This window comes from Schistocerca serialis, chromosome 2 (assembly GCF_023864345.2).
Source record: "Schistocerca serialis cubense isolate TAMUIC-IGC-003099 chromosome 2, iqSchSeri2.2, whole genome shotgun sequence".
Classification (NCBI taxonomy): Eukaryota; Metazoa; Arthropoda; class Insecta; order Orthoptera; family Acrididae; genus Schistocerca; species Schistocerca serialis.
The window spans coordinates 358,667,663-358,693,786 of record NC_064639.1 but is presented as its reverse complement, the minus strand read 5'-3'; the positions used below and the strand labels follow the sequence as shown (position 1 = coordinate 358,693,786).

General features: G+C 40.8%; 1 protein-coding gene across 1 annotated transcript in view; it reads right to left on the bottom strand.

The window, feature by feature from the left end:
* Positions 1–26,124, bottom strand: part of LOC126457172 (chloride intracellular channel exc-4) — a 158,150-nt gene that overhangs the window by 24,580 nt on the left and 107,446 nt on the right. The window lies entirely within an intron of this gene.

Below are 26,124 nucleotides of genomic sequence, written 5' to 3'. Positions count from 1 at the left end.
GCCTCATTATTAAAAAAGCCATTTAAGGAAGTTTCACAGATTGGAATCCTTCAGACCACTACTAATTCCTTCCAGATTCCACAGAAATACTGCCAACATGTTGCACGACTATCCTATGAGAAACTAATTTTCTTACTTTTTGCAGAATATACACAATAAAATTTAAAATGAATGCCAGATGGAGTAGCTGAGGGCAAGATGCATGCTCAGTTGATTGAACTGAAAGACAATTACCCAGGTTAGAGTTCAACACAATTTTAACTAGTCACAGGATACATATGAAGTGTATTTTTGATACTCTGATATGTTTTTTTAACAATTACAAAAATCTATCCCCAATGTGAGTTGCTCTTTTAGGATATTGCAGGTTTAGTCTGTCCTTCATTTTACTTCTCAGAGGTATTTTAATCATTGGGTTTAAAATGCACAATGTCTCGTAGTACTGCTCTAATCAAAAAAATATCAATTCTTATGTTTAACAATAATTCAAAATATTACCCACTGACACAAAATGGTGCATGTAAAAATGTTTACTTTCGGTTGTAAGTAGCCTACTTTGTATCTATACGCTTGTTTTGTTCACCATGAAGTGATAGAACGAAGTTTTATAAGACACATTAAAACATCAAAATTACTTACAGCAGCTGAGGACACCTATTCAGTAATTTGAGTATTTGACAGTTTTAATTTTAGTATACACAACTTTCTTCGGAATGTTAAGTATTTTGATTTAGAATTTGCCAGTGTTTTGAATTTAGTTGGTTCTGGACCTTGAGAAACCCATGTCAGTATTAGTCTTGCACATTAGTCCAGCAAAGTATGCAGGAGAACTTTTATGGAGGTTTGCCAGCAGGAGAGGTGCTGGGAGACTGAAATCTAAGTGGATTACATCTCTTATCTAGCCAGAGGAAGTGCATTCACTGACCACATTAAGTAAGGATTTGGGTTTGGCACACTGTCAGGAAGTTTCAAAGTAGCATACATTTTGCTGCAGGATGAAAGATTCGCTCAGGATAGATTTCTGTTTATCAGCTAACAGGGTATAATGTTGGCTTATGCATTTTTTAGTTTATTCAGTTGCTACATCATGGCTGAATATCTACTTTTCACAGCATATTTCTTGATCCACAAACTTCTGAGCCAAAGTATCAGAAAAGAAGTAGCATATGTTACAGTTGCATTCCCAGAAATTCTGGTATTAACCATTTTAGAGTTCTGATTATCATACTTCCATGTAATTACCTTTGAAAATTCTATATGTATTTCTTTGTGTAGAGTGATTGTCCTCTATAGCAATTACTACAAAGTTGCCCAGGTCTAGAAATCTTTTTAGTACTTACTATGAGACAGGCTAGTTGGATTTGGTTTGATGTTCTAGCCCTGTTTAGAGGCAAACATTGTGTCAAAAAACTGATGTGGGTTTACCTCATAGAACCACCTACCATCAATAATATAAACATGCAATAAAGCACACAAGATTATGCCTCAAAGCTCACTAACCACTACGCATCTCTCTAAATTCACATGCTCCAAAATCTTTTATGAGGCAGTACCCAAAAGTACCTGAAATATGTAACAGTAAGCCTTATCTAGATCTTCTTCTGCACAGTCATCTTCCAAGTAGTCTCCATGGGAGTGAGTACACCAATGCAAAAATTCTGCCACTCTAATGTATGGCGAGTACAGTCCGTGGGGACAACAGTCTACCTCTTTTATTGTAAAAAATTACTGAATAATGAAGCCCATATGCAATTATGCACCGTTTCCTCATTCTCCGTCAATAGACATATAGCGATACAAGTCTTTATTGACTGCCTCACAAAGAGTGCGAACTCTACAAACAATTGCCATCAACATTAAAATACAGATGAACTATGACCTGTCACGCTTTTTTCAGCTATGTGAAGGACTCCTCCATAACAAGTAGTTCTGCTTAATTTTACAGTCATCACCATAAACACAACTTTCATCAACAGTGACAACTTTCGAAAGAAAATTTAAGTCATTTGAAGCAGTCACTGCAAAAACTTCATTGCAATCCTCTGTTCAGTTTTTCTGACAGAATAAATTGATACCTACTTCAACTTTTCCCAAGTTGGATCGTCTATTTTTGAACTTTCAGATTCTAATCCCTTACTTTCAAAGCGGTGATCATCAGTCGAGGTTATTATTAATTAAGCCTGTTTTGGTCTAAAGTGCCCTCTTCAAAACTTGCTTTAACATTTGTTGCGCTTCTGCACTGGCTATCTCAAGTTTTGTTTTGAACACCATACAGGCAAGCTGCACCTTCCAGTCAGCCACCGCAAAATTGTGGAAATGCTACACAAGAAATATGCTCACCAATTAACCTAACCACTCAGCTCATATGCCCTTGCCACACAGATTCGGGACTGGCATATAGGGCGGCACACAGCTTTATTTCAGTGTACTGATAATAAAATGCAAATTTCGTGAACTTTTGGTTACGCTAGGTTGTTCTGATATAGCACGCCGTGCTGCGGACGATTTGTAAGTCAAGAGCCTATGCCCCAGCTACTTATGGCACGGTGCTTTATGACAAGTAGCCTGGCTGTGTTTGTGGGCAAGGGAGAGCGGCCACTCGAGGGAGACGAAGCAAGGCCAGGCCGAGCTAGTCGCGGTGATTCAAGCGCCGGCCGGCGAGGACGGGTTTCCGAGGCGGACCTCGCGCCTCGGGCTATGCAAACCTGTTTCAGCCGCCGTCACAAATATGCTGCCGCTAATGGCAGCGTCCGGCTGGGCTGTTTTATATATACCGCGCGAAAGTGGGTTATGTGCGCCTTGCTGTAGGTCACGAGCCCCGGCCCGCGGACCGACTGCTATCTCGTTAATCATGCCTCGCATTCGCGTGGGTGCTGCTTTCTGTCTACCAACCTTGCACCGCGCACAATCTACTTTCCAAACGGGGGAACGTCGGAAACAGGCTGCAGCGGCCTCTTGGACCAAGCGATGGCTACTGTTGGTGGAGTGTATTAATTTTCAAATTCTAAAGTAGTAATGTCCAGGTTTTACGTTCCTTCCGCGTCCAGGCTACTATCGACTACAACTGAAAGTGGAGGGCCGAGCGGAGATATGAACGAACTAGTATAATCTGATTCATTGACGTCAGCACAAATTTATCCAAAAGGAGAAGGGGTGGGAATGGAAAGATTCTGTAATTGTCATTTTTTAAAAAAAATGATGGGTCTATGTCGCGATGTGTCACGCCACAAGAACTAATTATAAGTGACAACTGATTAAGCGAGAGGTTTGGTGGAATAATTTATATAAGTGAATGAGAATTCTGTACTCCACATTCGGGTCATGAGTGCAAATGCCCCACGTAATTTAATCCTATTCCTTTTTTGGAATTGGATTTGCCAGACAATGGTGGTGTGTGCGAGGTATGCGACAATTTCTCGGTTTTACTATCAAACGTTCGCTTTGCAATGGTTGTATTTACTTTAGTGGTAACATGGTCTGTAATGTGTTTCTAGTTCATTTTTTCACTCTTCTCTTATTTGGCAGGATAATTTCAATAAAATTTTCTACGTGATGTTTGTGTTTACTTAATCAACCTGTTTATTTACAATTTCATGAGGATAATTTTGTGAGCGTGAATATATTACGATTTCTTCGAAAATATTCATTAGCGGTTTTTTGTGCAATATGTAAAACCCCGACAGCCTTTTCTATATCGTTCGCTGTTGTGTCATTCTGTCTAAGTTGTGGAAAAAGGTCTATGGGTTACTGTCGTTCACTCGAATGTGTTCTGTGTATCTATTACTGAAATTCCATCCAGTTTGACCTATATAGAATTTCTCACGTAATTTACATTTTATGGATGTCTGGATCCGAAGATATGGTTGGTTGTGATTGACCGGAGTGTGTTAGTGTTCGGAGATTGTGTTGTATGCGTATTTTGCGATTTTGGATGACAAGAACGTGCGTTAATGATGGTTAATTATGTTGGGGTCGGTGTAACACAAATCTCTAATTTGTGTGCATAATTTACGTTTCCCCATGAACCATGGACCTTGCCCTTGGTGGGGAGGCTTGCGTGCCTCAACGATACAGATAGCCGTACCGTAGGTGCAACCACAACGGAGGGGTATCTGTGGAGAGGCCAGACAACCGTGTGGTTCCTGAAGGGGGGCAGCAGCCTTTTCAGTAGTTGAAGGGCAACAGTCTGGATGATTGACTGATCTGGCCTTTTAACACCAACCAAAACGACGTGGCTGTGCTGGTGCTGCGAACGGCTGAAAGCAAGGGGGAAACTACGGCTGTAATTTTTCCCGAGGGGATGCAGCTTTACTGTATGGATAAATAATGATGATGGCGTCTTCTTGGGTAAAATATTCCGGAGGTAAAATAGTCCCCCATTCCGATCTCCGGGCGGGGACTACTCAGGAGGACGTCGTAATCAGGAGAAAGAAAACTGGCGTTCTACGGATCGGAGCGTGGGATGTCAGATCCCTTAATCGGGCAGGTAGGTTAGAAAATTTAAAAAGGGAAATGGATAGGTTAAAGTTAGATATAGTGGGAATTAGTGATGTTCGGTGGCAGGAGGAACAAGACTTTTGGTCAGGCGAATACAGGGTTATAAATACAAAGTCAAATAGGGGTAATGCAGGAGTAGGTCTAATAATGAATAAAAAAAATAGGAATGCGGGTAAGCTACTACAAACAACATAGTGAACGCATTATTGTGGCCAAGATAAATAAGAAGCCCACGCCTGCTACAGTAGTACAAGTTTATATGCCAGCTAGCTCTGCAGATGGCCAAGAAATTGAAGAAATATATGATGAAATAAAAGAAATTATTCAGATAGTAAAGGGAGACGAAAATTTAATAGTCATGGGTGACTAATTCGGTAGTAGGAAAAGGGAGAGAAGAAACATAGTAGGTGAATATGGATTGGAGGTAAGAAATGAAAGAGGAAGCCGTCTGGTAGAATTTTGTGCAGAGCATAACTTAATCACAGCTAACACTTGGTTCAAGAATCATAAAAGAATGTTGTATACATGGAAGAATCCTGGAGATACTAGAAGGTATCAGATAGATTATATAATGGTAAGACAGAGATTTAGGAACCAGGTTTTAAATTGTAAGACATTTCCAGGGGCAGATGTGGACTCTGACCACAATCTATTGGTTATGAACTGTAGATTAAAACTGAAGAAACTGCAAAAAGGTGGGAATTTAAGGAGATGGGACCTGGATAAACTGACTAAACCAGAGATTGTACAGAGTTTCAGGGAGAGCGTAAGGGAACAAATGGCAGGAATGGGGGAAAGAAATACAGTAGAAGAAGAATGGGTAGCATTGAGGGATGAAATAGTGAAGGCAGCAGAGGATCAAGTAGATAAAAAGACGAGGGCTAGTAGAAATCCTTGGGTAACAGAAGAAATATTGAATTTAATTGATGAAAGGAGAAAATATAAAAATGCAGTAAACGAAGCAGGTAAAAAGGAATATAAATGTCTCAAAAATTAGATCGACAGGAAGTGCAAAATGGCTAAGCAGGGATGGCTAGAGGATAAATGTAAGGATGTAGAGGCTTATCTCACTAGGGTAAGATACATACCGCCTACAGGAAAATTAAAGAGACCTTTGGAGAAAAGAGAGCCACTTGTATGAATATGAAGAGCTCAGATGGAAACCCAGTTCTGAGCAAAGAAGGGAAGGCAGAAAGGTGGAAGGAGTATATAGAGGGTCTATACAAGGACGATGTACTTGAGGACAATATTATGGAAATGGAAGAGGATGTAGATGAAGATGAATTGGGAATATGATATTGCGTGAACAGTTCGACAGAGCACTGAAAGACCCGAGTCGAAACAAGGCCCCGGGAGTAGGCAACGTTCCATTAGAACTACTGACGGCCTTGGGAGAGCCAGTCCTGACAAAACTCTACCTTCTGGTGAGCAAGATGTATGAGACAGGCGAAATACCCTCAGACTTCAAGAAGAATATAATAATCCCAATCCCAAAGAAAGCAGGTGCTGACAGATGTGAAAATTACCGAACTATCAGTTTAATAAGTCACGGTTGCAAAATACTAACGCGAATTCTTTACAGACGAATGGAAAAACTAGCAGAAGCCGACCTTGGGGAAGATCAGTTCGGATTCCGTAGAAATATTGGAACACGTGAGGCAATACTAACCTTACGACTTATCTTAGAAGCTAGATTAAGGAAAGGCAAACCTACGTTTCTAGCATTTGTAGACTTAGAGAAAGCTTTTGACAATGCTGACTGGAACAGTCTCTTTCAAATTCTGAAGGTGGCAGGGGTAAAATATAGGGAGCGAAATACTATTTACAATTTGTATAGAAACCAAATGGCAGTTATAAGAGTCGAGGTGCATGAAAGGGAAGCAGTGGTTGGGAAGGGAGTAAGACAGGGTTGTAGCCTCTCCCCGATGTTATTCAATCTGTATATTGAGCAAGCAGTGATGGAAACAAAAGAAAATTCTGTCAGAGGCAGCAAAGGACTTGGAAGAGCAGTTGAACGGAATGGACGGTGTCTTGAAAGGAGGGTATAAGAAACACCAACAAAAGCAAAACGAGGATAATGGAATGTAGTCGAATTAAGTTGGGTGATGCTGAGGGAATTAGATTAGGAAATGAGACACTTCAAGTAGTAAAGGAGTTTTGCTATTTGGGGAGCAAAATAACTGATGATGGTCGAAGTAGAGAGGATATAAAATGTAGATTGGCAATGGCAAGGAAAGCGTTTCTAAAGAAGACAAATTTGTTAACATCGAGTATAGATTTAAGTGTCAGGAAGTCGTTTCTGAAAGTATTTGTATGGGGTGTAGCCATGTATGGAAGTGAAACATGTACGATAAATAGTTTGGACAAGAAGAGAATAGAAGCTTTCGAAATGTGGTGCTACAGAAGAATGCTGAAGATTAAATATGTAGATCACATGACTAATGAGGTGTTGAATAGGACTGGGGAGAAGAGAAGTTTGTGGCACAACTTGACCAGAAGAAGGGATCGGTTGGTAGGACATGTTCTGATGCATCGAGGGACCACCAATTTAGTATTGGAGGGCAGCGTGGAGGGTAAAAATCGTAGAGGGAGACCAAGAGATGAATACACTAAACAGTTTCAGAAGGATGTAGGTTGCAGCAGGTACTGGGAGATGAAGCTTGCACAGGATAGAGTAGCATGGAGAGCTGCATCACACCAGTGTCAGGACTGAAGACCACAACAACAAGAACAACAACAATAATAATTTACGTTATGGTCAAACACCGGTAATTTGTTATTTTCTATTCTATTGTGAATTATTTTGCGGTGCAGATTGTTGAGAGTAACATGTATTAGTTGGAGGTCTTCATATTTCCATCTAATAACGTCAGCGTGTCATCAACATACTGTACGAGTACACGATTTTGGAGATTGTGATTGAGGCGCGAAAGAATCTCTCTTCTAAATGATTTACGAAAATGCCCGCTATAAGACTGCTATACTGCATCCCATGGCTACACCATCTGCCCGAGTATAAAATTTGCCATCAAACTGAAAGCAATTTTGATTCAGTATTAAATTTAATAATTGTGCGATCTCATTGACACCTGATATGCTGGTTTTTCTGTAATGTAGTAAATCGTGTAGTATTATGGCATTATTTCGTCACTTTGAATGTTTGTACAGAGATTTGTGAAAGCAAATGAGAACTTTTTTGGGATTTTTGTGTCCTTTTTGAGCTAGTAATTATAAATTTTTGTGTATTGTGTATTGGGAGTGTATAGTTTCCTTAGAATATTGTGCAGTCTTTTGCTAAGTAAGTATGTGGGACTGTTTATACTATCTATGACCGGACGGATAGCGACTGATATTTTAGGAAGTTTCTGATGTCACGTAATGTGTCCTAGGATTTATTACCAAACATGCTCTTATCTGTTAGATTGTTATTACACTGATGAACTTTTAAACGTAGGCATTTCACATCCAACCGGTTGCAAGTAACTGTTTGGTACAACTGACCAAGGTTTCGACACTAAGGGTGTTATCAGAATGAAATTTTGATGAATCCTATAAAATACAGAGAAAATTAAGTATATTTAAAAATTGTATACGGTTGCTGGGAATACTTCGTAACTTTAGTTACAATTAACCTTCCGCATGTTACTTGAAAATGTGGCAAAATAGTTTTTGCATTAAGCATTGAGACCCAGGAGGCGACAAGAGATGCAGCCAAGAGCACTCACCGGTGCTACGCCTGCTATTTGTCCTTTATGCAACTAGGTTAGCGCACCTGGCGTTAAGTAGGTAGACGTGTATGCACATGGTCTGTGCTAAATTGATAGTGTTAACAGCGGAAGGGAGCTCAGGTTTCTCTGCAGCACACAATGTGCTGCTATATGAAAATCATCAATTCCATATCCAAAACAAGAGAGGGTTGTTCAGGTGTGTTCACTCACTCCATTATCCACCGAATCACAATGAGACCTCCAGATAATGTGGCCATAACGTTTAGAGGTGGGGAGGGGACTGGTGTTGTAGGTGAGCAAACGTCACGAAACCTCGACATTACCACAGGTTAACGGCTGGAAAATAACATGGAAGGTTTCAGAATTTTAACTGTTACTATGTGACAAGCACCAAATAAAGTAGAGCAGTTCGAATTTGTTGAACAGCTTCAAAATCTCGTTGACAAACGATTTAACCCCGAATTTCAAGAACAGTCGACATCTATACTCTGCAAGCCACCTTACTGTGTGTGGCGTAGGGTGCTTTGCATACTATTACTTCTCCTCTTACTCCAGTCACGAATGGTGTACGGGGAGACTGACTGTTGGTAAGCCTTCTGTAATTTTACACTTGTGATTTCCTGGGGGATATACGAAGGAGAAAAAAAATAGTGGTTGACTTTTCTAGGAACAAACGATTTCGGAATTTTAAGGCTAAGCCACAGCCTGATACAACACACCTCTCTTGTACCGTCTGCCACTGAATTTGGCTGAGCATCTTCGTGACGCTTTCGCGCTTGCTAAATAAACCCGTAACGAAACGCGCTGCTTGTCTCTGGATCTTCTCTGTTTCCTCTATCAATCATATCAGGTACGTATTCCAGACTGACGAGCTATATTCAAGTCTTGCTCGAAGGAGGGTTTTGTAACCTACTGCCTTCGTGAGTGCACTGCAGTTCCTGAGGATTCTTTCCTTGAATCTCAGTCTGGCATCTGCCTTACCTGCGATCAGTGTTACGTGGATGTTCCATTTTCGATCCCTTCGTACGCATACTTGCAAAATTTAATGAATGTGGCTACTCGCAGTGATTGCTCTGCAATCGTCTAATCTTAGAATAATTGCTCTTTTTGCCTATTTATACGCAATAACTGGAAGTTGTTTATGCTGAAGGTCAACTTCCAGTCCTTGCACCAAGTGTCGAACCTCTTAAGGTCTTGCATGTCGCTGCGTTTATCCAAGAGTTGCGATTTCTTTGTGTACACTCACTTCACAATCAAATCAAAAAGCTGGTCTGACATTCCGTACGCTTTTATTTTGTTCATTTGACGGCGGTGTTGAACCGTATCTGAACACTGGTCGCTGGTATCTACTGCCTTCTGGGTCTCTTGGTTGAATAGAACGGAACCCATTTTGATTGTGTATTGTTACGTAAGGGACCTGTATCAATTACCGGCCGGGTCGGAAAAGCTCGGGAACTGGATGTTGTCCTTACGTTCATACGTTATAACTGACATTCCACTATCGAAATGGTTGAATGGACATAGCCCGAAAGCTGTGTAACTGAAAAGTTTATTCCCAGGAGGAGATTTTCAGTCTCTCTAAATTTCATAATACGTGAGCATAAAACAGGCACCACAGTTTTATAGCTTTCACGTTAACGATAGTCCTCTAATTTTGTGCTTATATTCTGTGACCTATTTTGATAACAAGAATGACCTGCGCTTTCTTCCAACCGCTACGAACGCTCGCTTTGGTCGTCAAGCGATATACGATAACTGCTGCTAAAAAAGGAACAAGTCCTTTAGTGGAATTACACAGGTACCACATCAGGTACAATGGCCTCTCCGCTATTGAGAGATTTCATTTCATAACTCCTGTTCACTTATTCAGATCTCATTTTGATGTTCGCGAAACGATTTGAAGGAGGAACCGCAGGACGATCTTCCTCAGTGAAAACGTTACGGGGAATTGAGTTCAGTATTTCGGCCTTCTGCCAGAAGGGTACACAGACATACGGCTCTCCTTACGTTAATTGTAACTTCGTTCAGTGGTCACACTTCCTTAAAGGCTTGAAGCTATCTGGTCGTGTGGCGTACGTGAAATCTTGGTTGATTCCGCAGTTGTTCCCAGTAAACATTAAAATCTAACCGGTACAATAAATCTTCCGTCGCTTTCCTGCTCAAATGTGTGTACAGTTATGCTGAACATAATTAAATGCGAAGTTTACTGTATTTTTCAACCTCGAGTCACAAATATGGTTGACTATCAAGTCATCAGATGAACCGGTTTTTAAAATGAAAGGAAGTAGTAATATACCGGGAAACTAAATTACAAAATATGTATATTAGTTTTTATTTTACAATTTAGTTTCGAAGTATTTTACTGATCCCTTATTCTTTTTATTTTTAAAGTGATCATCTGATACTAAGTTTCTAAAATAAAACTTTTTAAGAAGTCGATACCAGCATACTACTTTGACCCCAGGTCGGACAATACCACCAAATAATTTGGTTTACAAGACAGTCAATGTGTTATTTGAAGCAGTATGCCTAGTCTATAATTATCAGAGTGTGAACGAATTTCCTATACCACTGTGCTTTTCTAGACAACAACTGGAGGATACATGCCACTCATCTTAAAACCAGCTTGTTAGTTGCGGTGTTTAATACAGAACCGCAAGCACGGTGTCTGTCTAGTGTTTTCGTATAGAGGAAGAGTAATCACATAGTACGACATGGAAACGTCAATTTAGCAGTGTACATATGCACTGTGGTGTGAGCGTCAGGTAACTTTCAGGAAGTAAATACAGATACAAATTACCTCTTACACTTACCATTTAGCTATGTTCTGAGTTCGGTAATGATTCTGTATGGTCCAGTTATTCGTTGCAGAATTTACTTCAATGAAACGAGCACAGATTAATTCCCATAAGAAAGATAGTATAGTTTTGCCTTGTTTTATGCCACACTAGTGGTTACAGAAAACGTTTAAAAATGGAGCAAGTGTATTAGAAGAAAGGAAATCATACTGATCATGTACGTATTTAACAAAAAAATTTGATGATGGCAAGTGGCCAGAAGACGTCTTGGCAACGATCGTGATTTGAATTGAGAAACGGGAGACAAATACTCACGACTATCCATCCAACAGCACAGATAATTAAATAATTGTTAATATTGTTGAACAAGTAGTTTTCTTAATGAACCGCATCTTTTCCAGGACAAAGGATGCCAAGAAATGCCAATTTATTGCAAGAGCGGTGGACAGAACGCAAATTTATGATCGGGCAGAGTTGTGAAATTGAATAAAATGCGATTAGGTCTTATGACTGAAAGTGGACTGGAAGAAAAAGATCACGCATCTGGAGCAAGTAGTAATGGATGTTTTCCACATCTGCCTTATTCGATATACAAAATGTGAACCAGAACACAGAAAATATCCCTGAACAGCCTCAGAAGTTTTTTCGGAGTATTTTGGTCTGAGGCATCGGTGGTCTCCGGCGACTAGTTACAGAGTTTGATTACTTGCCCCTATATAGTATCTTTACTGCCATGAAGAAACATGCACAACAGCTCAAATGTCGACGGTATGCGCTGTGACTTGTTCCAGTTAGCCACGGAATTTGGTGCTGACGACAGTAACGACCACTACTCTTCGCCCTTAAGCTTGTATTCCGTACAAGTCCGTTCTGTCTCGTGTTAGCTTCATTAGCAGCGTTAGTTGCACGGTAGAAGTGTCGATAGGTTTGCTGGTGAGTTGGCCGATGTGCTACACGTGTGTAGGTTCAATGAATGCAACGAAGGAACAGTACAACGACGCTATGTCAAGCAGTTCCCGCAGCGACGGCAACCACACCACAGTACTTTAGCATCTGTAGATTGCTATGTGTTACGTTTAGCACGTTTTCCTCATTGCGAAAGAATAAGTAAAAATTGAAATATCGGAAAAAGATTATTATCCTGTAACGAGCCACAAGTGACCACGGCTTTTCATACAAAAATACTGAAATAATATCCCTGACCAGTCTCCAAAGTTTCGTCGATGGTGTTCTGGTTCACCCTGTATAGACGAGATTTTAAAGAGTGTTCTGCTGGGAGTTTGCAAGTGAAGTAATTTTGGAAAGCAATCTCACAGCTGACCGGCTGGCAGCTTTTCCCAGAGAAACAGCGCGCGCATATCGCTGCACATTCGGCCCGCCAACACATCCTGCACACCAGTTCTCGAGCGCCAAGGCCAAGGACCGGCAAACTCCACAGCCCGAGAACGCCCAGGTCTAGCTAGGGGCTATCGTTACGCTTCATTTCCGACAACAGTAGCAAAGACCGCTGAATAGCACTACTCATTCTTAACGAAACATTTCGCTAAAATATTCTTCGTCTCTTACGAGGGCATGGTGAAATGTACAAAGCACAGTCTCCAAACATTATGCAACAGTCTGCATAAACATACCTAGTGAACTTTCTAATCACTAACCATTTAATCACTGACATGATTTACATCTATTTACTGTCATATACATGAAAATGTCAAGTCATGTTCTATAACATAATATAGTGGTTAGCTCAAAAATTTTATGCCATAGGCGGCGCAACACAATTCCTTAACTTACCTTAACGTTGTTGAGGAGGATGAAACAACACTATAGGCACCAGTGACGCTACAACGATTCCGATGCTGCAAGTGGAGTTCGTTCATAGAAGCCCACAATCTTAGCTTAGCTCCACACATTCCGTAACATCTCCGAACAGGACACAATCCTTCAGCGCATGACTTACTTCCTCGCCAAGCAGATACACCAATAGTACTTCGGGGGGACGGATACTTGAGCACCATATTCTGTACGATTGTCTGACATCTGCTAATGAGTGACGACAAAGTGCTTACTATTTTTTTTCTATCACTTATCCACCTTAACCTAACGCATAGCCAGTCTATCAACATGGTTTTATTAAAATGAACCACTGCATTTCTGATGGCTTCGTGTCAACTAACACTTTTGTACTCATTTTTGTGTTGTTTAATTTATAATTTTTGTTATTCTGATAAATTTTATTTCACGGTTACTCTAGTCCACATGATTCTGTGCGCCTCTACAGAACAGAAGCTAAGAGCAGGGCTGTGAGCTCCATGCAGCGTGCAATACGAAGTGCAGCAGCAGCAGCAGCAGCAGCGACGATCGATACAGCTGAGAGCTTTGCCCAGGGAAGACGATGACACCCTGGCATTCCCCTTTCGCTGTCTCCACCAAGGAGCCCCCAGTACGGGCCAAACATTTCGAAGAGGGATGCGACGCAGCTTCGCTTCTACTGAAGGTCATCAGTTCCACTTGATATTCCCTATGAATCTGTGCAACCGCCAAGCTTAACACAGATGTGCAAACACCTCAAAAACTGCTCTCAGGGGACAGTTAGGGTTCCGAACACACTTTAATAACAGTACAAGTTTACACTCTCTCTGTGCTCTGGGTGCGTATATCAGCTGATCCTGAGCCTGAGAAGTAAAGTAATGAAGCTAAGAGAGTAAGTTGGAATCAGTACATTGAAACTGTCTAAACAATGTAGAAAATTTTTTGAGCAAAGTTGTTCAAAAAAATGGGGGAACAACTTCTTTAAAGGGACATTTAAAATCACACCACATTCCTGAATATCAAGAATGCAGGAAACCACAAGAAAGAAGCGTTACTTTACCACCCTCCATTCCGACCGGGATGTAAGAAACTAAGGAACAGGTACCTCAATCTTTGATTAGAAATACAATACGCCGAACATTACGCCACAAGAAAAAAATACACAGTAATACTCTGTTTTATAAACTGACCATTTTACAAAATACTTTCGGTATTTATGTTATTTCTGAATACCGCCTCCGCGAATGACGGAAACTGTGCAACCTCCGACTTTGATTTCATCCCTGGTTTCGAACACCAGCCCTCTGCGTCAGCTCCGGCGGTGAAGGCTATTGACCTGGCTGCTCATTACAGAAGCCCACGCAAAAAAACTTATCCGCTGCAGGGCGCTACGTTGCATGCCTCGATCGGCGCTAGCAGCAAAGAACTTGCAACTTCCTCCAAGGCCTTACAGCTGCTCAACTTTCATCCATGCACCTTTACTCTGAAAAAAGTTTTAAAAGGTAGTCCGATTTATTTTACTACTTTACTGATTTTTACTTTCTCTATATCACTGCTTTCCGAACTGAAAATAAGAAAAGGGGCTTACGCCACAGTATGTCATTTAATGCCTTTCTTGTCAATAAGATTACACCAGGACCATACAAGATGGTTAGGTGGCGCTAAGCATGCAGTGGACTGCAGATGAACAGGTTTTTTGTTAATACGTACTACGTTTTTGTTTAGTAACGCTGTTTTGTAAAATGTTTATATAAACTGAATAGCCTCGTGTTTGAGGCCGACAACCGGCTGAATACACGCGAACAAAGACTATCCAGTGTTTTGTATTGATAATTTTCTGCAGCTGAAGAGAGCTAAATTGCTTCGGCCATGGGCTCAATATACCGCTGAGCTATTTAACTACATTAGAACGATTGATTTACCAACCAGAAAGTTTAAGTGCACCAGCGATCTAGTTCCACACAGTCGATCATGCTCAGCGTCGACGTGGAAGAGAGGCATTTATCAAGTGACCCCGAAATGCCGTTATAAGATATACCGCAAGCGCCGAACTGGCTAGACATCTGCAGAATTTGGAGGGGGCGATGGAACCAACACCGTGCTACTACAGCATAGGACAAACGCGATGGCTATGCGCTGCCATGAACGATATTATCCAAGATGGATATTATCCCTGCTTAGTGAAAATATCGAACATTCCTTGATGCATTCATTGCACCTGTTTATTGCCATACCTGATCGTCGAACAGTAGACCGGTTCAAGTCTATTTGTGGTGGTGCTGAGCCGTATTTTATAATAATATACATTTAGCAGATACCATGCCAAATCCAAAAAGTCAACTGATGTTAAAAGCTGCTTGAATGTGTAGTTTCCTGCTCATTAACAAACAAAAATACTTACAGCGCAGCAATATTTTAAGAATTGCTCAATTTTAATTGATATTTGTAGATTTGGCCGTGAGTTAAGTAACGATCGACGCTTACATCACGGACACGTTAAGTAGCGCAGACACTGCGGGGTTGGAGGATGAGTGGGAGAACGTCTTTTTCTGGATGACTATTTTCGTGCCACCCTACACGTAGTTTTTGTCACTGGCAACAATCCAGGAAACGTGGTCGCCCTCAGCATCAAAACATTACAAAAAAATTCTCTTCCAGTTCCCTGCTATCACTGGAAGGGTGTAGATTCCATACTGTACTGACTTGCGGTTTGAATAAGCAGAGATAATGTAACAAGCAGTTTTATTACAAAACAGTAAAGCGCCGATCCATAAGATAAATGGAGAAGTTTTTCACTAGGTAGTCGTAAGGGTAAAATGATAGAGATTACAGATACCCCTGAGAGGTGAGCACTTATGTATTTGAACTTTCATCCGTTAATTGTATTTAAAAGAAGAGACATGGTAAAAAAGGGAAAAACCACATTTCACGAACTAATTTTAAGAGCTTGTTCAGGACATCTAGAATAGCCAAGATATTAGGGCTAAGCTTTGGCAGTCTCACATTCTGACGCATTATAATTAACCCTATTAACACTGCCTCCCTTAAGTAGCAAGGATTTGCGGACGTTCATTTTCCAGTTTCGAGGATGCCAACATTTCATTTAAACCATTTAATGTCATTTTAAGAAAAATTCTTTTGTTCTCAACAGATTCACAATCTATCAAAACTATTTCACAATGAGTGCTGGTATTGGAGAAATGGAGAAGTGAATTCGAAAGAGGAACAAAACTTAAGGCATTACTTCCAATTACCCACAGAAGACTAAATGATGTTATACGAAATTAGCAGCGTCTGCCTATGTGTTTCAGACTATGGTTAATTTAACAATTGTCGACGATTTTCACGATTATAATTTTCGAGTCGACATTTTTAAATATTGTCTATCTGATTAATGTCACAGATGAGGTCATTGTCTGGCTGTTCGGGTGTCACACAGCTGGAGAGCAAATTATTTATTCGCTGGAATGTCAGTGTTACACTTTCCGAATGACACGTATGGATGTGTGAATAGAGTGTTACAGCCATCTGCCGCTGGGTTTCACATCGCACGCTTGCATTAACAGGCATAAAGCAAAATCTTTCATGAATTTGATAGAATTCTCAACTTTTTCGGGTACACTGGCTATGTTTTAAACTATTTCATGGCACGTCGTTCGAATGGACGTCCAGCGACGGCCCATTGTGAATACCGCAAGGCAAAAGGGCAGATTCAGTCAATATGTCATCTACACGGTACGACTGGCGCTTGAGTACAAGAAATAGTAGTGTGTGCAGTGTTGTAGATGCGTTCGCCCTCTTCATCACGAGATGAATGAAACAATAAATGACATGGAATTGTTTAATTTTCGTTCAGAAGTTTACTTATTTCGACAGATCGCGTTACTGAATTACTGTTGTTCAGTCTAAGGACTAGTTTGATAGAACTTTTCCACCCTAGTCTATCCCACGCGAGAAGCTCTTCATCTACTGCGAACAATATTCATTTGAAGTTGTTTGCGCGCGCGCGCGTACACACGCGTACACACACACACACACACACACACACACACACACACACACACACACACACACACTAAATTGATGACCCTGTGATGTCTGAGGGCGTGTTCTATCAACCGTGCCCTTGTTTTCAGTCTTGTTGCACCACAAACTACTTAATTCTACACAGTACCTTATCAGTTATGCGATCTACTCAAGTTATCTTCAGCTTTCTTCTGATGTGACATTTCAAAAGCTATTCTTTTCTTGCCTGAAATGCTTGTCGTCCACATATAACTTCAGTGTAAGGCTATATTCCACACAAATTACTTCCGAAAAGATCTCATCACCTAAATTTATGTTTGATACTAATGAATTCCTGTATTTCGGATGTTTTCTCGAACTATAGCTAGTCTACATTTTACGAAAAATCTCGCCGGTCTCTACTTGGTCTCAGCAAATAACTAGCCTACATTCCATTACCCTTGTTTTTATTTTCATCTTATATCCTCCTTTCGAGACTTTCCATTCCGTTTAACTGTACTTCCAAGACCTGTGCTGCCTCAGGCAATACTTAGATAAACGCTACACTACTCGTATACCGAAAATTGTGTCTCCTGCGACACACAACGATGTACCTTATGTACATCGCCTACGCAAGCAGCTGTACGTATCTGAGGGGACAACAATGCTTCGCAGTGAACAGCCCACTAAAAAGCGGCGCTAACAGTGGTGGGCTGGCTTGCGGTCACGCTGCGTGCACGCGGGCTACGCAGCAGGGCGCGCCGCTTGCAGCTCGTGGCCACGCCTATCCTATGGGCACACTCCGCCCCCTATCTCTCCCACGCACACAGGGCTCCTGCTGCCGACCGTAACGTCTAGCGGCTGTCCGGCAGACACGCCAAGTGAACAAGCACTGCGGACAAAATGTACAGTGAGTCTAAAAGTATTCGTCTAGTTTTAACTTTTAAGAAATTAAGTATATGTCACGTGAAAGGAAGGGGACATAAAATGTAAACATCCAGTCATGTGCAACGAACCTTGGTTAAGTCACTTTTATTGATTGACAAGGAAATAAATACAACCACAGCGATAATAAATTTGACAAAATGGAGAATTTATTGAAGGGATATTTCAAAAAGTATTCGTCCACTCATTTTTCATTTACAATCTGAAAATATGATTTCAATTACAAAATTAATATTTAGTGGGGTTTCCCTTTGCAGCTATTACTGCTTGTAGTCGTCTGGGCATCGACTTTACCAAGTTTGCCGTCAGAGAGACTGGAATGTTGTCCCATTCGTCTTTAAGAGCTTCCTTTAGGTCTCTTGTTAGAAATGTGTCTTCTCCTGATCCTATCTTCCAGTACTTTCCAAAGGTGTTGAATATGATTAATGTCTGGGCTCTGAGGAGCCGTCTGCAGTTGTTTTGGGGTACTGTACAGGAGCCACAGCCTTGTATTTAGAGTCTTATGTTCTGGGTCCTTATCTTGTTGGAAAGTGGAATTTCCTTTCAGATCTAATTTTTCGGCGCTAGGATTCAGATTGTCCTTTTAAATGTTTATATACACATGGTGATGCATTGTACCTTCTGTGAAATATAATTTTCGAACACCTGCAACACTCCTACAGCCCCACACCACCAGGGAGCCACCTTTGCTTTTAACCGTTGGTACAAGATTGCGTGGCAACATCTCCGCATTCTTCTTACGCCACACCATACGCCTGCCATCCGACCCGAATAAGTTATATTTACTCTCATCAGAAAATATTACTCTATTCCAGAAGTCTTCCTTTTTGAATCATGTTCCATCGCAAAATGAAGACTTCTTTCGATTCTGTTCACTGACCCAAAATTTCTGGCGCGCAACCCGGCCGTGATGTCCATACGTTTTGAAGGTGTTTCTGATTGTGCTGGCACATACCTTCTTTCCCCTAGACTAACTCCCCAGCCAACTTAGGAACGCTGATTTTAGGTTTCTTCTTCATTTCCCTGATCATAAATCTCACGTCTGCATCAGTCGAAGTGTGAGGGCGTCCGGTACGTGGTTGGTTTCTTGATGATTATCGACTTAATCGTTGTCTAGTTCTACCGACTATTTTAGCAATACATCCAAATCAACAGCAAGGTTAAAACAGAAAAGTAGTTCATAAAATATTCGTTCACCATCTGGATATGCCCAAATTCTGTGCGCAGTGATTAAACCATAACGCTGACCCAAGGCACACACTAGAGTCGACCGAGCGCGGCCCCACTACCGCCTGTTGTGGTTCTGAAAGACGCCGATACAGTGCAATTAGCGTCATGGGCCGTAAGGGTTGTGAGACGACGCTGATCGAAAGGAAACTTATTCTGCGCATACATAATGAGTGCGAATCATCTTACGAGATTTGTAAAGTAGTCGGTAGACCTAGATCGACGGTCCAGTCGATAACAGCTCGATTTTGCGCAACAAAATCATTAAGAAACCAACCACGTACCGGACGCCCTCACACTTTGACTGGTGCAGACGTGAGTTTTATCGTGAGAGAAATGAAGAAGAAACCTAAAATCAGCGCTCCTAAGTTGACTGGGGAGTTAGATTCTAGGGGAAAGACGGTACGTGCCAACACCATTAGAAATACCTTCAAAACGTATGGGTATCACGGCTGGGTAGCGCGCCAGAAATTTTGGGTCAGTGAACAGAATCTAAAGAAACGTCTTCATTTTGCGATATAATACATATTGAGAAGAGAAGACTTCTGGAATAAAGTAATATTTTCTGATGAGAGTAAATATAACTTATTCGGTTCGGATGGCAGGCGAATGGCGTGGCGTAAGAAGAATGTGGAGATGTTACCACGCAATCTTGTGTCAACGGTTAAACGCAGTAGTGGCTCCCCGATGGTGTGGGGCTGTATCAGCGCTGCAGGTGTTGGAACATTACGTTTCTTAGTAGGTACGATGGATCATATGTACATCAACATTTTAAAGGACAATCTGAATCCCCGCGCCGAAAAATTAAGTCTGCAAGGAAATTACATTTTTCAACAAGATAACGACCCAAAGCACACGACTCTAAATAAAAGGCTGTGGCTCCTGTACAATACCCCAAAACAACTGCAGACGGCTCCTCAGAGCCCAGACAATCATATTGAACACCTTTGGAAAGAACTGGAAGATATCAGAAGAAGACACGTCTAACAAGAAACCTAAAAGAAGCACTTCAAGACGAATGGGACAAAATTCCAGCCTCTCTGACGGCAAACTTGGTCAAGTCGAAGCCCAGACGACTACAAGCAGTAATAACTGCAAAGGGAAACCCTACTAAATATTAATTTTTGTAATTGAAATCATTTTCAGGTTGTGGATTTAAAAAATGTCAGTGGACGAGTACTTTTTGAAGTAGCCTTTGAATAAATTCTCCATTTTGTCAAATTTGTTATCGCTATGGATGTATTTGTTTCCTTGTCCATCAATAAAATGACTTACCAAGGTTCATCGCATATGACTGGATGTTTACATTTTATGTTGCCTTCCTTTCACGTGACATACTTAGTTTTTTTTTTAATTACAGCTAGACGAATACTTTTTGGACTTACTGTAGTTTAATCACAGCGCCTAGAATTTCGGCAACCTCAGTTGGTTGAAGAATACTTTATGAACTAGCTCTTTTATTACATTTTCTATTTTGTTAACCTTGCTGACGATTTGGATGTACTTCTTTCCTTGCTTTTCAAAAAAAAAAAAAAAAAGACTTACCGAGGTACTCTCTACATCACTGGCTCTTTAGATTTTGTATAAATTTCTTTTCAAGTTACACAGACTGTTTTCTAAAAGATATGCAGCTATACGAATACTTTTTGGACTCACTGTACACGTAACACCACTTACTGGCTTCACTATAGCCTCAATTCATCAGTGATGATAGTTTCTTTAGGTATGCCTTGTCCGCCAGAAGCCGTTCACTGGTAAGATCTAGTAAACTTAAAATTTCGGGATGCTGATTGCTACAGTGCTGTTACAATAAATCAGACATTTTCTACGGGTATTTTGAGGGACAGTCTAGGGTCGATAAGAGGTCCAGAGTGTTCGTGAAAGCAGGGACCTGTGTGTTCAGCCCCCAGTGGAAACAACTGCTCTAATTTTCGAAAACAAGAATGTCTTCAAAATACGTGAAATGTGAAGAAGAAACGTCAATACTTACTCATTGATAATGTTGAAATACACGTCTTTCACGTTAAACTGAATAAGGAGGCTCCAAGACGGATACGAAAAACTACCCCAGCACATCACAAACCACATTCGGCCTTAACTACGCTCTCTACACATAGCGGAATAAATGCATCATTGAGACGTCGGTGCACTTGGCACCTTATGTCATTTGATAAGAGCACAATCATGGCTCTTTGGACTACACTACATGCCACGAAGACGGCTACTGGCCGGAGTGTGTGGTATATGGCCCATTTAACACTGAACTTTGTGTGTCACTGAACAACTTTGTGTTGTAAGGTACACGACTCCAGTGGTCGACTGCATGTAGATCTCTTCGCAGTGTTCGCACGGTAAACCATGTATGGAGCTCCCAGTCAGCATTATGTTTTTAAAGCGAGTGAATATTCTCATAAAAATTCTCATAAAAGTAATTATGATGAGAAGGTGGAGTATATGCTGAGTGAAGATCAGTTTGGTTTCAGAAGGGGCTTGGGAACAAGACAAGCAATTTTGACACGCACATTATCTAAAAGCAATTACAGAAAAATAAACCAACTTATATTGCTTTGTAGACCTGGAAAAGGTATTTGATAACGTTTCCTGGCAAGAGATGTTCAGAGTGGTGAGGAAAGTGGAATGAAGTACAAAGACGTATGTGTGATACTAAGTTTCTGTAAGAATGAGGTGGCAGTGATTAGGAACTGTAGCCAGGAACAAGCAGCAAATATTAGAAAATGGGTAAGACATGGACTCACACCCACACACCCACACACTCACATCCAGGAAGCTACAGACCAAGTTCGAGAAACTACTGATGTGGAGATCAATGGGCAGAAGATAGACATGCTGCATTATGCAGATGATATTGCTATAGTCACGGAGACAAAAGACGATCAAGAGGAAGCCCGCATAACAATGGAAAGGATTCCATGCAATCAGTATGGAATGAGAATAAACAAGAAAAAGACTAGTGTGATGGTATGCAATACAGAAGCAGAATATGAACCTCTGAGAATGGGGATTGGAAGAGAGGAACTGGAAATGATAAAGGCATTTACCTACCTGAGAAGCAAAATCATAAGGGATGTTAGAAGCCGGAAATAAATTGCGAGCAGAATAAAACAGGCCAAAATTGCATTGAATATGAGGAACGTACCAGCAAGAACATCAGTCTGAAAATAAGGAAACGTATCATGAAAGCTTTCGTTTGGAGTGTGGCCCTATACGGATGTGAAACTTGCACAATGGAAAGAGAAGAGAGAAGAAAACTAGAGACACTAGAGATGATATGCTATAGAAGTATGACAAATATCAGCTGGAGAAACAAAGTAACAAATAAAGAGATGTTTAGAAGAGTACAGGAAACCAAGATCTCTGTGGAGGCACATCTAATAAGAGAAACTTTTAGGGCACATCCTACGGCACATCATCACTGGAACTATAGCAGGAGCAGCTTCTGAGGGAATGAATCGGCGGGGGCGACCAACAATGTCAAATGCAACAATCATTAATGACGTTGGATGTAACATACGTGGAAATGAAGAGGAAGGCTGACAGAAGAGAGGACTGGCGTTCTGGTGCAAATTAACTTCAGGGTTGAACATTAAGAGAAGACGACTTAATACTGTATACAGTGAGCTTATATTCCAATGAAGTGTATTTTATTACAATCCATTGTATTAGGCTGCATCATCAGAAAATTTGTGGAAGGATGTCAATTCAAATTCATATGAAGGAAACATGACCAAATTTATTTCAGTCTACTTTTGCGTAATGTCTATTTTCATACATCAAGGAAAACTGGAATAGTGATAGTTTAAAATTGGATGTAAAATTTAATTATTCTTAGACCACACTAATTAAATGGAAACATTCACATGAAAGATGCTTCTCCCAAAGATTTGCGACAGATCTAGGAAAAACCACTATCGTGAAACAGCTTGTTTTCTTCACACACTATCTTGAAAATAATGGAAGTGGACTGATAAAATCTCTGTGCTTCTGAAATGCATTCGACACGGTCCCACATTGTTGACTTACAACGAAATTAGGATCAAACGGAATATCTTCACAGATTTCGGACTGGGTCGAAAAATGACTACTAACAGAACTCAGCACATTGTAACAGAAGCGCTAACGTTCAACAAAAACCTAAGTAATATCGAATGTGCCCCACAGAAGCATAAAATGATTGCTAATATAGAAAGGGTTGGCAGCACAGATTCTCCCCTGACGCTATTGCCTGTAAGTAAGTATTTTAAGTAGAAGAGAGTAAGGAAATGCAGCGCTCTTTAAATGACATTCCTGGAAGGCAATAGCGCGGTAATGGACTGCGTCTCAGTGCATCGAAAAGTCGCCTATCAGATTTAAGTTAAGAGATCGAGAGATCCCATCCATGTGCTGAATAAATAAGATGGCAGTATTAGACCATAAAACAAGCCCTGTGTGGTCCAGCCTCTACGATAAAATTAGACCTTATTGCTCCAGCATGTCCAGTAGAGAGGCACGGCCGACATCTTTGTAGATCTGAACAGACTGCTCCACAGGATAGCCAATGAAGTCGGGACGTTACTTCATCTCAAGGTATGCGGCCCGACACACACACACACACACACACACACACACACACACACACACACACACACACACACAACGTCCAAAGATAACTGTTTTATGATCATTCGTAACTAATTCCAGCTTCACGCCAAATCAATGCACGTGTACTGTCGCTATGCAAGCTTAACCAGAACGCATCTGTGAAGAGAGAGTCCTTTACTGATATCCATCTGATCGACGTACATGTAGGCATGCATACCACGCACGTTGCAGTAACGCGAGTAGAGCAGTAACCCTGTGGTTGGTAGCATCGCAATCATTCCACCTTTATGTTATCTTTTGCACACATTGCTCCATCAAATCTGTCACCTAGCCACCTGACACTACTGGATGAAGGGGTCCTCTACACTTTCTTACGCGCACTACTGTCTTCAGTGATGGGCGTCCCAGTTGTTGTCTTCAGTGATAGGCGTCCCAATTGTCTTCAGTGATAGGCGTCCCAGTTGTTCCTGCAGGTTTTCTAATTTTATCTAGCAACCTTACATTACGTAATCTCAGCGTTTTCCTACACTGTGGAATTGCACAAAGAACTTTCTTAGAGCATTCACCATCCATTTGCGTGTCTGTATACCAGTCCGCTGCCATTTCATTTTCATTACGGTTATGTCATGTTCCACGCCAATCTGATCACTAATCCATCCGTTTGTTTTCCTGTCTCTCCAAGTAGTTCCATAAGCATTTTTCCAACACCTGGCGAGCCATTGTTAGTTTAATAGTTTTCAGACAGACTTTTAGACAAAGAAAAACGAAGTCTTCTACTCTCCTGTTATTTCTGTTGCAGTCCATACGGTTGTCTTCAACTTCGCTGAACACATGAATGGTTTAATTGTTCCTACGACTTCATTGTTACCCTTGACAACTTTCGTTGCGATGTGTTCACTGCACATTATCTTAGTTTTTTATAGCTGATTTTCAAGTCTGCTTTAAAACTTTTCTGTTAAGTTATTCATTTAACTGAAGTTTATCTGCCCTAAGATTAAATCGTGAAGAGTAAAAAGATGGTTTTGGACGCGTTCCATTAACATGTATTCCTTTATTTTTCCACTTTTAAGGATCTGAAAATCTCTTTTGGGACTGCTGAAAATAGTTTTAATCTCTAATGGTTTTGCCTTACTAAGCTACGGGTTTGTCACTACAATGATCATATCCAATGGGAGTCTTCAATATACTAACATCGGATGAATGTAATGTTTCTCAAGAGCTGCTACTAAATTTTTATTTAATCACATTCAAGCGCTCTTTTCGAAATGTACACTACTGGTCAAAAGTTTTCGATCAGTCATGCGAGAAACTACATACTTTATTCAAATGTACAAACACATTAGATTTTAGTCTCTTCAAAGTATCCACCCTTTGCACTCAGAACAGCTGCACAACCTCTTGGCGCACTAAGATATTCTGCAATATTTTATTGCAGCCCAAATGTCTAAATTATTCCATAGATCTTCAAAATTAGGACCTCAGTTTTCTGACCTCCCTTTCACGTTCACAGCCCACTACAGTTCAATGGCATTTAAGTCAGTTGGCTAACTTGGCCAAATCATATTTTCATTTCCCCACGTTTTTCTTTTCTATTCACACAGTCTGCGCCTTCAACAAGCAGAGCGAGCTGTTAGAGGCAAGGTCCTTTGCACAGGCTCGCGGTATTTTTCAGCCAATTACCAGGCGGAGTTCCAGATTGAGAGTAAAGCGACAGAAATTTGCCTTCTCTCTGTTTAGTCTTCAACCTTGAGGATGGTTTGCAGCAGATCGCCATTGTGTGTGCCTTCCTCTTCGTTTCCACGTACCTACTGCATCCCACATCATACATAATCTGCTGCATGTATCGCACCTTTCTTTTAGTCCCCAGCGATTCTTTTACTCAGTATCTCCTCCTACTATTGATCTAATGATGTGATGTGCCCTAATGCATGTCATACGAGTTTTTCTTCTTGTTTGGAAGCTCAGCACCTTTTTATTGGTAACTGTCTTTCCAGCTGATCATCCTACTGTAGCACCCGATTTCCGCTGCTTTTAGCAGTCTTCTCTCTGGTTTTCCTATTGTCCCAATTTCACACGGCCACACTCCAACCAAATGCTTTCACGACCAGTTTCCTTATTTCCAGACTGATGTTCCTGCTGGTAAGTTCTTTTTCAAACTAAATGCAATTTTGGCCTGTTGCATTCTGCTCACATTTTTTTTCCGACTTCTACCATCTCTTGTGATATTACTTCCCAAATAAATTCCAATAACACTTCTAGTTCCTCTTCCAATTCATCTTCATATTCTTTCAAGGAGGATACTATTCTTCTGTACTACATACAGTCACTTTAGTCTTTCGCTTGTTTATTCTCATACCAAACTGATTACAGAAAGTCGTTTCCATTGTACTAAGGACCATATCTAGATAGTCATTCGTCTCCGTGACCATAGCAGTATCTTCTGCGCATTATGTAACTCTTCTTGGACAGTTCGCCCTCTGAATTTTACCAGCACACGTTTCATCGTTTGAAAATGC